The sequence below is a fragment of the Nannospalax galili genome, unplaced genomic scaffold (assembly GCF_000622305.1).
Source record: "Nannospalax galili isolate Female #2095 unplaced genomic scaffold, S.galili_v1.0 scaffold924, whole genome shotgun sequence".
NCBI classification, from domain to species: Eukaryota; Metazoa; Chordata; class Mammalia; order Rodentia; family Spalacidae; genus Nannospalax; species Nannospalax galili.
The window spans coordinates 226,040-239,985 of NW_008350467.1; the positions used below are offsets into that span (position 1 = coordinate 226,040).

The following is a 13,946-nucleotide window of genomic DNA, read 5'->3' on the forward strand; positions in this document are numbered from 1 at the left end:
CACTTGCTGCTGTTACAGAGGACCAGGCAAGTGCCCAGATGGTGGCTAACAACCATCCGTAACTCCAGTTTCAGGGAATCTGATGTCCTCTCTGTCCTCTTAGATACATGCAGACAAAAATCCTCATCCACATAAAAAATAAAAAGTGATTTCTAATTCTGTTAACACAGATGGAGCAATCACAAAGATGGAAATCAAAAATTTTCATTCATACTTCAACTTAAAAGCATGTTAAATACTGACATTCAATAAGATGAAGCCTGTGTTTTTAGTTGTGACAACTGTCATAGATGAGATCAGATTCCAGATTAATCTCCCAAATTACAATATACAGGGTTTTCAGACATATGCATTCAGAGACACAACTTTCTGATACTTTTCATTAATTCCAAACATGAGTCATTTTGATTTTTTCTTCTTTTCTAGCCCTAACTCCAAACATTTCATTTTAGATTGAACTGAGAAGTAACATGACCATCTTAAAATTACACAGTAATTTGTATAATTGTAAATGTAGTGTCAGGCATGGTGGCACACGCGTTTAATCCCAGCACTCAGGAGGCAGAGGCAGGTGGATCTCTGTGAGTTCAAGGCCAGCCTGATCTACATAGCAAGTTCCAGGCCAGCTGGGGCTACAAGGAGACCTTGTCTCAAAAAGACCCCCCCACACAAAAAATTGTAAATGTAAGGAGAGTGTATTTTCATATGCATTTTCGGAGGTGCTGGGAATCATACCCAAGGTCTTGTACATGCTAACGTTTACTTTCCCTCTGTGCTATACTCCTAGTATTATATACATTTTTTTTATTATGTGTCTGTGTTTGTATGCAGGTATGTGCACATGAGTGACGGTGCCCATGAAGGCCAGAAGAGGACATTAGGTCCCATGGAACTGGAGATTCAGGCAGTTGTGAGCCACCCAACATGGATGCAGGTTCTCTGCAAAAGCAGTACGTGCTCTTAACAGATGCACCATCTCTCCAGTCCCCATATGAATTCTATTGTTTGGGAACCTGGGCCTTTAAAGGCTACAGCATCTCTCTATACCCCTCATATGCATTCTTATTTGATCTGCAGAACAACTCTAGAACCCTGACAGGGCAGATGTGTGGTAGTTTCATTTGGTGGATGACTACATTCAAAGCCTAAGGTTCTGGATTTTCCCAGGACCACAATGCTAATCAGTGACTAAACTTGAAGACTAAATCTCATTTTGTGTTCTTTGTTCTTTTTGACAATTGTTTTGCCAGAGAAACAGAAACATAAAGACAACCATATTTTAAAACCCTCAACAGTCACATACTAGGAACTGAATGTAGGTCTTTCTCTAACTCATCTTTCAGGTTACTCCATTTGTCATGGCTTCTGACATTTTTATAGTTTCTTGGGTTAGAAATCTTAGGCTCAAAAGTGACGTATGGGGGCTGGAGAGATGGCTCAGCGGTTAAGAACACTGGCTGTTCTTGCAGAAGACCCAGGTTCAAATCCCAGCACCCACATGGCAGCTAACAACTGTCTGTAACTCCAGTTCCAGGGATCCGACAGCCTCTTCTGTCCTCCACGGCACTGCACAACACAGGTGCGCTTACCTACACACAGGCAATACACACACACATAAAATAAAAACAATAATTTTTTTAAGTGACTTATTCTTCTCTGTTAGCTTAACCAAATCCTATCATTTTTTCTTTTGCAATCTTTCTTCTGACCTCTACACCCATGTCAAGATCCAAACCAGGCCCCCGGTAACATTATCCTTAACTGTAACAATGAGTTTTCTAGTTTTTTTTTTTAAAATGTAGCCCAGGCTAACCTTGACTGAACTCATGCCAATTCTCCTGCCTCAGTCACCCATATGCCAGGATTAAAGGCAACAGCCACCACATCTGGCTATCTAGATAATCCTTGCCTCTAACTTCTTTTTCCACAGCAGTTAGATAATACTTCTTGAAATCACTTAAAACTCCTCAGTGTCATAACAAATCTCTATGCCTTTCAAGGATTTCCTCTAACCTTTATCCTATCAATCAAAACTGTATGTGACTGAATCAACTTTTATGAGCATCCACAGAACCAAACCACTATAAATTGTGGACTTACTCCTACATTATACTTAATTAAAAAAATATATTATTTTTATTTTATGCATATGAGTGTATTGCTTGCATGACAAGTGCACTGTGTCCTGCAATGCCTGCAGAAGTCAGAAGGAGGTGTCAAATCCCCTGGAACTGGAGTTAGGACAGTTGTTAGCTGCCATGTGGGTGCTGGAAATTGGACCCGGGTCCTCTGCAAGAGCAAATGGTGCTCTTAATTACTGAACTATCTCTCCAGCCCCCATAATATTTATTTAACCCTATGAAGAAATTACATGAGAAAAAAGATTAAATGAGGGGCTGGAAGCTGGCTCAGTGGTTCAGAGCGCTGGCTACTCTTGCAAAAGACCTGGGTTCAAATCCCAACACAGACATAGCAGCTAACAACCATTCATAACACCAGTTTCAAGGGATCCGAGACCTGTCCTCCAAGGGCATTGCATGACATGGTAAACTTACATGCATGCAGGTATGACACTCACACACATAAAACAAAAATAATTTTTTTTTGGCCTTTTTGAGACAGTGTTTCCCTATAGCTCCAGTTGGCCTGGAACTCACTATGTAGACCAGGGCTGGCCTTGAACTCATCCGTCTGCTCTGCCTCCTGAGTGCTGGGACTAATGGCATGCGCCACCACACCCAGCAATAAAAATAATTTAAAAAAAAAAAGATCAAAATGATGTGCCCTTAGTGACACAGTCAACAGAAGTTGGATAAAATGGTAAAGCTGGGATCTTCTAAGTGTTTTTTACCACAAATGCCTTACAGCATTTCTACTGTGGAAACTTCTTATTTTCCCCAATATACTCCATTGTCATAATCCAAATGCTTGCTGGCAGGGTCTCCTCATTTCTGAAACTAATAAGGAACTCTTAGCTTATAATCTATCTAAATATGCCCTTCCTCCAGTCTTCCTTAAAAAAACAAACAAAAAATCTGTCAGCTGTCCAAACCAAAAATTTTGAAATCACAATACACCATTTGCTCTTTTTAAAAATTTTATATTTTAGCTGGGCATGGTGGCGCACGCTTTTAATCCCAGCACTCAGGAGGCAGAGGCAGGTGGATCTCTGTGAGTTCAAGGCCAGCCTGGTCTACATAGTGAGTTCCAGGACAGCTGGGGCTACAGGGAGACCCTGTCTAAAAAAAAAAAAAAAAAAAAAAAAAACTTTTACATTTTACATGTATGAATGTTTTGCCTCCATGATGTAAGTGCACCATGTGGACAGTTGGTGCCCATGGATGCCAGAAGAGTGCGTAGGATCCCCTGGAACTGGAGTTACAGATGGTTGTGAGCTACCATATAGGGCTGGGGGCAAAAAAAAAACAGATCCTCTGCACGAGCCGCCAGGGGTTCCAACCTCTGAACTGTCTTTCTAGCCCCTCATCACGTGCTCTAACCCACACTTTTAACCAATCCATTAGCATCTCAGTTTTATTTCCCACATATGTAACTCCTAATTACCCATTTCATTTAATTTCTTTTTGATGAAATCTCATCATCATTCCATAGCTACTGTTATGATTTCAATGTGAAATTGTCATGTCCCCCCTCCACCACCACTCCCCCACCCCTACCAGTAGCCCTGTTTTGGTTAAGTGTCAAAAGGCAAAGAAATAGCCAATAGAAAAAAATCATCACTCAGTACAGTGGGAAGGCAGTGAGGGTTTTGTCCTTTTTGTTGTTTACTTTAGTAAACCATATTACCACCATCTGGAGCAATAAACTGAATATAATCAATGCCCCAGCACTGCCATATGCACTGGCTTTTTAGTGTCTCAAATGCTCCATGTTCATTCTTGCAATCAGAATTTTTTTCTAAGACAGAGTCTCACTATACAGTTCAGAATGGGCTTGAACTTGATCCTCCCAGCTCAGCCTCCTGGTGCTGGGATACAGAAATGTGGCGCCATGCCAGGTTTGCAAACAGAATTTTTTGTGTTTGTAATGTATGTGTGTGCAGGTGCATATGTACACATGAGCATGCATGTGAAGGCCAGAGATCAATATCTAGTGTCTTCTTCAATTATTCTCCACTTTATTTTTTTGAGGTAGGATCTCTCGTCTGGAGCTCATAGACTTGGCCAGATTTGCTGGCCAGCAAGCTCCAAAAATCCTTCTGTCTTTGCCTCCTGAGCACTAGGATTACAGGCATATATTACAGCATCTGGCTTTTTACATTAGTATTGGGGATGTGAACTCAGGTCATCCATCACGCTTACACCACAAGCATTTTATAGACTGAGCCGTCTCTCCAGCCCACCACCAGAATTTTTAAGTGTGCTGCTCTATCTGTCATCCCTCAGTGGGGTCTTCTAAAGTCCAGCACACACTCTCCTTCATGGACTTCCCATAATATATAAGAATGCTGCTGCCTTCTTTTTTGAAGTATTTATTTATTTGTTTGTTTATTTATATATTTATTTGCTGTATATGAGTGTTTAGCCTGCATGTATGTAAGTGCTCTGGTGTTATGCAATTCCCAAGGAGACCAGAAGAGGGCGCTGGATCCCCTGAAACTAGAGTTATGAGTTATGAACCTCAATTGTTGATGAACATTATATACAGAAAAAATTAAATTACACAAACCTAAACATCAAAGTTAAAACTGTAAAGCTTCTTGAATAAAATACATGAGAAAATATCTTAGGCAAAAGACACAAATATCATCAACTATTAAAGAAAAAGATAAAATGAACTTCAAAATCATTAAGAAACAAAGGCAAATTGCAGGCAGGAAGAATATATTGGCAAAGCATAGGTAAAAAAGGTTTGGGAGGGCTTATGTGAATGAAAGCTATGACCCTCACTATGTTGTACAGTGTGATCTCCAATTCTTGGGCTCAAGGAACCCTCTGTCTCAATCTTCCAAGTGCTGGGACTCCAGGCACATGCCATCATGATTAGGAAAATCTCCATATGTAGGACAAGAGGGCTCACTAAGGGGTTCTCAACAAAAATGAGAGAAGTGAAATAAATTTAACCCAGCACTCACATGGCAGCTAACCACCATCCGTAAATCCAGTTCCAGGGGATCCAACACCTTCTTCTGTCCTCCCAGGGCACTGCGTGACGCGGCTGCATGTACATATATACAGGCAATATACTCATTCACATAAAGTAAAAATAAATCAATCAAAAAAACTTTGGGGGCCAGGAGTGGTGGCGCACGCCATTAGTACGAGCACTTCGGAGGCAGAGGCAGGTGGATCACCTTGAGTTCAAGGCCAGCCTGGTCTACATAGTGAGTTCCAGGACAGCTGGGGCTACAGGAAGACCCTGTCTCAAAAAGACCAAAAAAATAAATAAATGTATAAAAATAACAAAATATTTTCTAAAATAAGAGGAGGTACCCTACACTGAGTTGTCTCAACCACACTATGCTGGCTGACATACTGCTGGGCTCAAAGCCCAACTCTAAGGCATGTGGACAGACCTATCTATGACTTCAGGCAACTTGTTCAGTATCTCTAAACCTTCTTTAGTCTCCTTTTCCAGAAACTATGTCTATCTTGTATAGGGTTATTGGAATTAATAGATAATACATAAACAATGCTTAAGACAGTGCCTGGTATACAGTTGGGGCTCAGCATCTCTTGGCTATTGCTATTATTGGGTACAAAGAACTGGTGGAAAAAATAAATATGACCTAAAGCATTTACATTGTCTTTAGTAAGATTTCAGTAAGACTCAAACAATAGTAGTAAATAGTATGAAACGGGTGATCAAGAATTAAATTGCATTACCACTCTAGTTACAAGAGACTTTTTTTTTTTTTTTTTTTTTTTTTTTTTTTTTTGGTCTTTTTGAGATAGGGTCTCCCTGTAGCCCCAGCTGGCCTGGAACTCGCTATGTAGACCAGGCTGGCTTTGAGTTCACAAAGATCCACCTGCCTCTGCCTCCCAAGTGCTGGGGCTAAAGGTGTGCACCACCAAGCCCAGCACAAGAGACATTTGAGAAAGAAAAATATAGGGCAAGGAGGCACTGAGGCCATAAAAGACAGGCAAGTTGGGGAGCAGAGGGGTTTTTTTCACCCACCACATTAGGCGCTTGCCTTTAGTCCCAGCACACAGGAGGCAGAGGCAGGTGGATCTCTGTGAGTTTAAGGCCAGCCTGGTCTACAGAGCAAGTTCCAGGCCATCTGGGGCTACTCTGGTCTCAAAAAGACCAAAACAAAAAGCCAGCAAGATGGCAAAGGCCCTTACTGTCAAGCCTGTGACCTGAGTTCAGTTCCGCTAGACCCACATGGCAGCTGAAGAGAACTAGTTGCCACAAGTTGTCCTTTGTCCTCTGACCTTTTTTTTCTTTTGGTTTCTGAAGAAGGGTCTCCTTATAACCCCAGCTGCCCTGGAACTCATTATATAGACCCAGCTGGCCTCAATCTCAGAGAGATCCACCTGCCCCTGCCTCCCAAATGCTGGGATTAAAGGCAGTGTGGCACCATGCGCAGTTCAATGAATGCTTTTTAAAAATTTTGTTACAGCTGACACGCAGATGAATGGGGAAGAATAGTGCCCTATAATTCTCCTCAACAACAGACCCTGAGTGTTGCACTGCCAACATACCAAACAAGATGTTCCTGCTGGAGCAATAGTGGAGCGTCAAGTGTATGTACAATCGGCAAATTTTCGATTGGATGTAATGCCCACTCCTAGGGGTGAAGCACACATCTGGTACTGTAGACCTGGCCAACCCTCTGTAGCAGGGGAGAATACAGGCCCCAGTGGGAAGTCACTGCAATTGCTTTGTTAGATGGAAATGATACACCTGCTAGAGTACCGAACAAGTATTTTGTTTACCTCATAGGTTAAGTTATTATAGCAGTCACTGTTTAGATGTTCTTGCTTCTTGCTGTGTGTTTTTTATAGTAGATAGAATCCCACTGAAACTGGCCAATAGCCCGTGGAAAACAGATGATGCAGAGACCTGAAAGTTTAGTGCCTTGCCACAATGGGAGGAAGATCACCCACACCTACCACCCCTCCAAGGCACAGGGACTTTTTTTTTTTATGTGTATGCGTGTATTGCCTGTGTGTAGGTAAGTGCAACCGTGTCATGCAATGCCCTCGGAGTTCAGAAGAGGCTGTTGGATCCCCTGGAACTGGAGTTATGGACAGTTGTTAGCTGCCATGTGGGTGCTGGGATTCAAACCCGGGTCTTCTGCAAGAACAACCAGTGTTTTTAACCACTGAAGGCTTAGGGACTTTTGCAGAAGAGGTTGGCAGAAAAAATGTAAGAGCCAGAGGAAGGGGTGGAGTGTTAACTGGAAATGTCCTCTGAGCCAGCAAGCTATAGTCATACCTCCTTCCCACGTTTATCAAGGAGTCAAGGGGGAGTCAGTTACCCCTCCCACCCAATCAGTCAACCTTAGCTGCATGTGGGGAGAGGGGCAAAGGATATATAAGCCGAGAACACCGAGAGGCACACCTCTCTCACCATTTTGTGTGGCTGTTGGGAGGTCATTTGAGTATGGACTTTATGATGCAGCCATAAATATGGGGTGCCCACTCTTCTGTAATAACCCCGTACCCTATGCTCTGTTAAAATATATATATATATATATCTTAAAAATTTTTTTGTTGCAGCTGTCCATAGATGGTTTCCATAGCAGGAAGTCAGACAGGAAGGGAAAAAAAGTTGAAAATGGCCAACAAAAACTATACAGCTCTTATTGTCATCAAAGTTATTCACAGAAAAAGTGGTAATCAAAAAAAGTGGCTAAAGCTAGTCGTGGCAGTGCACGCCTTTAATCCCTGTACTTGGGAAGCAGAGGCAGGCAGATATTAGTGAGATCCAGGCCAGCCTGGTCTATATACCAAGTTTCAGGCCAGCTAGGGCTACAGAAGACCTTGTCTCAAAAAGATTTAAAAAAAAAAAAAAAAAAAGGTGGCTAAGATTCTTAAGTTAGGGGCAGGAGAGATAGAGATGGCTCAGTGCTTAAGGGCACTGGCTTCTCTTGCAGAGGATCAAAGTTCAATTCCAAGCACCCACATGGCAGCTAACAACTGTCTATAACTCCATTTCCAGGGGATCTGATACCCTGTTCTGGCCTCTGTGGGCACTGTACAACACAGATGCACTTACATACATGCATACAAAAACTCATATACATAAAAATAAACTTAAAAAAATTTTAACGATTAAGTCAAACCACAGAGAAAAAAGGAGAAAAGTAACTATATCATGTATTTCAGATGAACAGCTTAAAGACACAAATATCAATTAAGCATTAGCAATGTATTAAATGTATAGGTTAAGTCATTTAGTGAGTTAATAAAGTGAGCAATTCCTTTGGGTAGAATCCACATTTGTTGGGTTCTACTTCATAGAATTACATGGTGGACCACATACATATTCATTTTTTCAATGTTTAAAGTGCCAGTCTCAGGACTGGAGAGATGGTTTAATGGTTAAGACCATTGGCTACTCTTGCAAAGGTCCTGGGTTTGGTTCCCAGAAGCTACATAGCAGCTAGCAACCATCCATAACACCAGCTCCAGAGGATCCAATGCCCTCTTCTGGCCTCCAGGTACACTGTACAACATGGGTGTACTTATATACATGCAGGCAGAACACTCATACATATATAAATAAATAAATAAATAAATAAATAAATAAATAAATAAATAAATGAACAGAAATTAAAATGCCAGTCTCATTGGTCTATTTCTGTTTTCAGACCCACCTACTGCTTTAATATACCCCTGAGCTAATTTGTAAAATGTAAACACACTGCTTTCCTGACAAGCTCTTTTAGTGGCTTCCTACTACCTAGAAGAGCCTAAATATCTGTACAGACAGAGCACATACAACCCTATAGGCAAATCCACTTGTCAGGCCCTGCTCTAACAGCGCCACATTGCTAGGCTACTGCTTACTTGTCACACCTCTGTGCCTTTGCTAATGTGTATCCTCTTAACTCTAACCACTTTTTGAATACAGATAATCAATCCAAAAAAAGTTACTGAAGCACTAAGTTAATCTCAGTAATTTTCCTCTGTGTTCCTTTTAGAATTAACCCTGAAATTATGTGAATTCTCAAAACTGAGTACTCTACTTCCATACTTGTATACGACCCCAGAACCCAAGAAAAGGCTCAGAGGGCTTCATCCGTCCTTTAAACTGAACCACACCAACCTAAGACTAATCACACATAAATGATGATGATGATGACGTTTTAAAGAGGGGTTGAAGGTCTTTCTATGAACATTGCAAGAGAATATAAAAACAGTTACAATCTCAGGCACTAGCCTTGGCAACATTTGACTATTACCTTTCCACCACTGAGATTCTACCTGAACTTCCCTAGAAGGTTTTAAATCCCCAGAGATTGCATGAAGTCAAAAATTTCCAGAAAGCATGTTTATATAACCAAACATCAAAACATGTTTTAAAAACTATTATATATTATATATAGCCGGGTGTAGTGGCATATGCCTTTAATCCCAGCACCTGGGAGGCAGAGGCAGGTGGCTCTCTGTGAGTTCAAGGCCAGCCTGGTCCATATAGTGAGTTCCAGGACAGCTGGGGCTACAGGGAGACCCTGTCTCAAAAAGGCCAAAAAAAAAAAAACCACTATTACATAAACACATCTACTTAAAGCCCTACTGTTTCATTTAAACATATTCTTCTGTCTTTTCTCACTGAGTATGTCCTATTACATGCTCAGGGTACCACTACAAAAGCATCTAAGAGCTGGGCATGGTGGTGCACAACTTTAATCCAAGCACTCAGGAGGTAGGGGCAGGCAAATCTCTGTGAGTTTAAGGCCAGCCTGGCCTACATAGCCAACTCCAGGACTGCAGGGGCTACAGGGAGACTGTTTCTAATTAATTAACTAGTTAATCAATTCCTATTGTTATTAATACTGCAAATCTGAAATCAGATGTGGATGCTCTCAAAATATAGTTTCTATACTCAACTGACAGAATCAGCATGAACATCAATGTTTGTTTTCCAAAGAATTCCAGTAAACATAATCAATCATATTAAAAAGCACAGTGTATTTAACATACCCACAGTAAACAGCTAGAGGAAAGTAGAGAATTATATTTCTACAACATCAAGAAAGGGTCTTCCTTTATTTTATCAGGATAAGCAAGGAACACAAATGTTTCTTCATGTGAAATGTATGTTGCAAGGAACATTTCTTGAGGTTTATGATAAATTCACAATCTCAACGTGTTTCCATGGTAACAAGAATGGAGTACACACAATCTACAGTAATGAATGTGCTATGACATCCTCAAACACCTGGCATTTTTTACTGTTTGGCCATTTCCATGGCAAAAATATTTAGAAAACAACTGAGATGCATCATGTTGAAAAAGTGGAGTCAACTTAAAAAAAAAAAAGAGCACCCTGAAAAACAAAATGCACGCTCAAGTATGGATTCTTTGAGTTATAAAGAAAAAGCTTTAAATATATTCAAATACTGATTTCTATCTTGTATTAAAATCAATTTAATCCATACACACATGCATACCCCTCAAAATTTTTCTTCAGAACTCACGCTTGACATCAGAGCGTGAACATCTCCATCATGAAAAAAGATTATTTTATTATTTTTTCCTAAGTCTACACCAAGAAGAAAATAAGGAAGAAAGAGAACCGTTTTTCAAACGTCTTTGGGGCTGGAGAGATAGTTCAATGATTAAGAGCACATACTGCTCTTTGAGAGGACTAAAACTCGGTTCCCAGCACCCACATTGGAGCAGTTCACAAGTGCCTGTAACTCCAGCTCCAGGGGATTTCATACCTTCTTCTTGCCTCCACAGACACCTGTGGTCACGTTCACATACTCACACACATACATAATGAAAAAATAATAAAATAAATGATCCACTGTTTTCAGTGTATGGTTACTAAAGTGAAAGCAAAGCCTCTATAAAATAAAAACTTGAGAAAACATGCTTAGCTTGTAGAAAGAAAGCTAAAATCTCCCAACGGCAAGTCTTGGTTCTATGTTCAATTCATACTTCAATCTCAGTATATATATGGTCAGTGTGATCTTTGGACTCTAAGCTACAAATTTTGTATTGTCCATTTTGGATTTCATAATCTAAAAATTAACTTTTAGTGGGGTTGGAGAGATGGCTCAAGGGTTAAGAGCACTGGCTGTTCCTGCAGAGGACCTGGGTTTGGTTCCCAGCACCCACGTGGTGGCTGACAACCATCTGTAACTCCAGTTTCAGGGTATCTGAGACCCTCTTCTGGCCGTCCCAAGCACCAGGCATGCATGTGGTGCGCTTACATACATACATACAAACACTCATACACATAAAAATAATTTTTAAATTAACCTTTAGTAATGCAACAGGTGTGTACTTAGGATAATAAAGGTGTCTTATTTTGTTTTGTATCTATTTTAAAACTAAAAGCCACTCAACAACTATTGAATAAGAACAGAAGCTAAATCAATGTCTACCCTCTAGACAGGAGACAAATTACACTAAAAAATAACATTCTTCCTTTATAACTCCTAAGTTTTGGTTTATTTTGTTTCAGACAGAATCTCACTATGTAGCCCTGGCTGGCTCAAGACTTCCAAAGATGCCTTTGCCTCGAGTGCTGGGACTAAAGGTGTGTACAACCAGGCCTGGCTCTCATGGATTCTTTTTTTTAAATATTTAATTTATTATTTTTATGTGTGTGTATTGCCTGCATGTATGTAAGTACACTCGTGTCATGCAATACCCACAGAGGACAGAGAGGGCTTCGGATACCCTGGAAATGGAGTTAGGGAGAGTTGTTAACTGCCATGTGGGTGCTGGGATTTGAACCGCAATCTTCTGCAAGAACATTCAGTGTTCTTAACCGCTGAGCCATCTCTCCAGACCCTCTCATAGATTCTTTTAAATCACATTTTAATGTCACTAAATAAAATAAACAGTCTTGAAGCTTTTGGGAAAAAAAACAACAAAACTCCACAGAGTCCTAAGAACCTGACCACATGCTCTACAGCACCAAAAAGGAAACGAGCAATGTTAACCTTTTTTCACAAAAAGGAGCTAGAATTGATAGCATCTAATATATTTCTCATTATAGATGAAAGGCAATACCCTAATCTACTACAATGACTATTCAACAGAAGGTCAATCTTTCAAACATAATGAATTCTGCTTGAAATTTTTTGTGGGAAACTACAACAAACTTTCAGGAGGAAGTGGTTTTTCCATTTATCTTTAGATTATCTTACTCTTTGAGGGAACAAACACACCCCAGATTACATTTACTATTTTGCCTATAAACAAAATAAAAAGCTTTCAATGGCATTATGTTTACATATGTATGTGTGGAAACATATTGTTTCTGACTAAAATTTGGGCATTTCCTCTCCATCTGTGTAGCTCTCATGGTAATGCAAACACTTAAGACTTTTCAGGTCAGTATTATTTCTCTAAAGGTACTCTACAAATTTTTAGGTTTTTGTGGCTTTTTTCCTTCTCCCCCACTACCACAAATTATGAATTTGAGTTTGCAATATTTAGGGAACTCCAAGGGGGTCAGCACATCTGGAATGCATAGATGGTAACTCCCCTACCAAGCAAGTATTCTGTGACTTCTTTAACACCAATTTGAGGATGTCAAAATTTGAAAGTTTGAAAGGACTGCTGATCCAGGATCAGATCACTTTAAGAGGTTTACTATCATTCTGGTTGAGGCTAACTCTGAAGTCTACGGCTATGATTTATAGGGAACCTTTTCCTGATTCCATGACTTTTAGCAATTAGACTACTAAAACACGACTTATCCCACAAAAGGAACATGGCATTTTGCTATGAAAATTGATGTTCTATATTAGTAAATTTTATCTGGGTATCTTGACTTAAAGGTACTTTCCAAGGCAGCCTTTCAAAACAGAAGTCTATGCTGATGATTAATTTCTGGATTAAAGTGAAAAATCTACTTGCTTAAAAAATAAACAAGCTGGGCATGGTGGCGCACGCCTTCAGTCCCAGCACTTGGGAGGCAGAGGCAGGCCGATCTCTGTGAGTTCAAGGCCAGCCTGGTCTACATAGTGAGTTCCAGGACAGCTGGGGCTACAGAGAGATCCTGTCTCAAAATGACAAAAATAAATAACTAAACAAACAAACAACTGGCTGGGCATGGAGGCCCACTCCTTTGATCTCAGCACCAGGAAGGCAGAGGCAGGCAGATCTCCACCAGTTCAAGGCCAGCTTGGTCTACAAGAGCAAGTTCCAGGGAGCCAAGTACACTCTCTCAAAAAATTTTTTAAAAATAAACAAGCCAGGTGTGGTGGTGCATGCCTTTAATCCCAGCACTCTGGAGGCAGAGACAGGCAGATCTCTGTGAGTTCAAGGCCAGCCTGGTCTACATAGTGAGTTCCAGAACAGCTGGGGCCACAGGGAGACCCTGTCTCAAAAAGACCAAAAAAATAAAAAATAAAAATAAAATAAAAAATTGGGTCACAGAGATGGCTTTAAGCTGGTAAAGGCACTTCCCACCAACTCTGACGACCTGAGTTCAATCCCTAGGATTTACATGGTGGAAAGAGAGACTTGACTCTCCGAAGATGTCCTCTGACCACACGTGCACTATAGTATTCACATGCTCGTGCACACAAGCCCATGCATGCACACACACCTATACAAAAAAAAAAAAAAAAAAAAAAAAAAAAGTAGTTTAAATTTTTAAATAAAAATAGAAAATAAAACAATTGAGAGATTATATTCACTTTATATTTTCATGTGACTTTACTCACTTTTTACCAAAATATGAAGCAACTCATATCTTACTGCTGTAGTTTTCAACTAAGGAGGCAGCATTTCCAATGCTCAAGTGTTCCTCCAAGCTCAGCCTTAGGCAGCTGGACTGAAACACTA

The 13,946-nt window shown here is 40.4% G+C and overlaps 1 protein-coding gene across 5 annotated transcripts in view; it reads right to left on the bottom strand.

The window, feature by feature from the left end:
* Nsd3 (nuclear receptor binding SET domain protein 3) overlaps positions 1-13,946 on the bottom strand; it is a 117,471-nt gene that overhangs the window by 75,271 nt on the left and 28,254 nt on the right. The window lies entirely within an intron of this gene.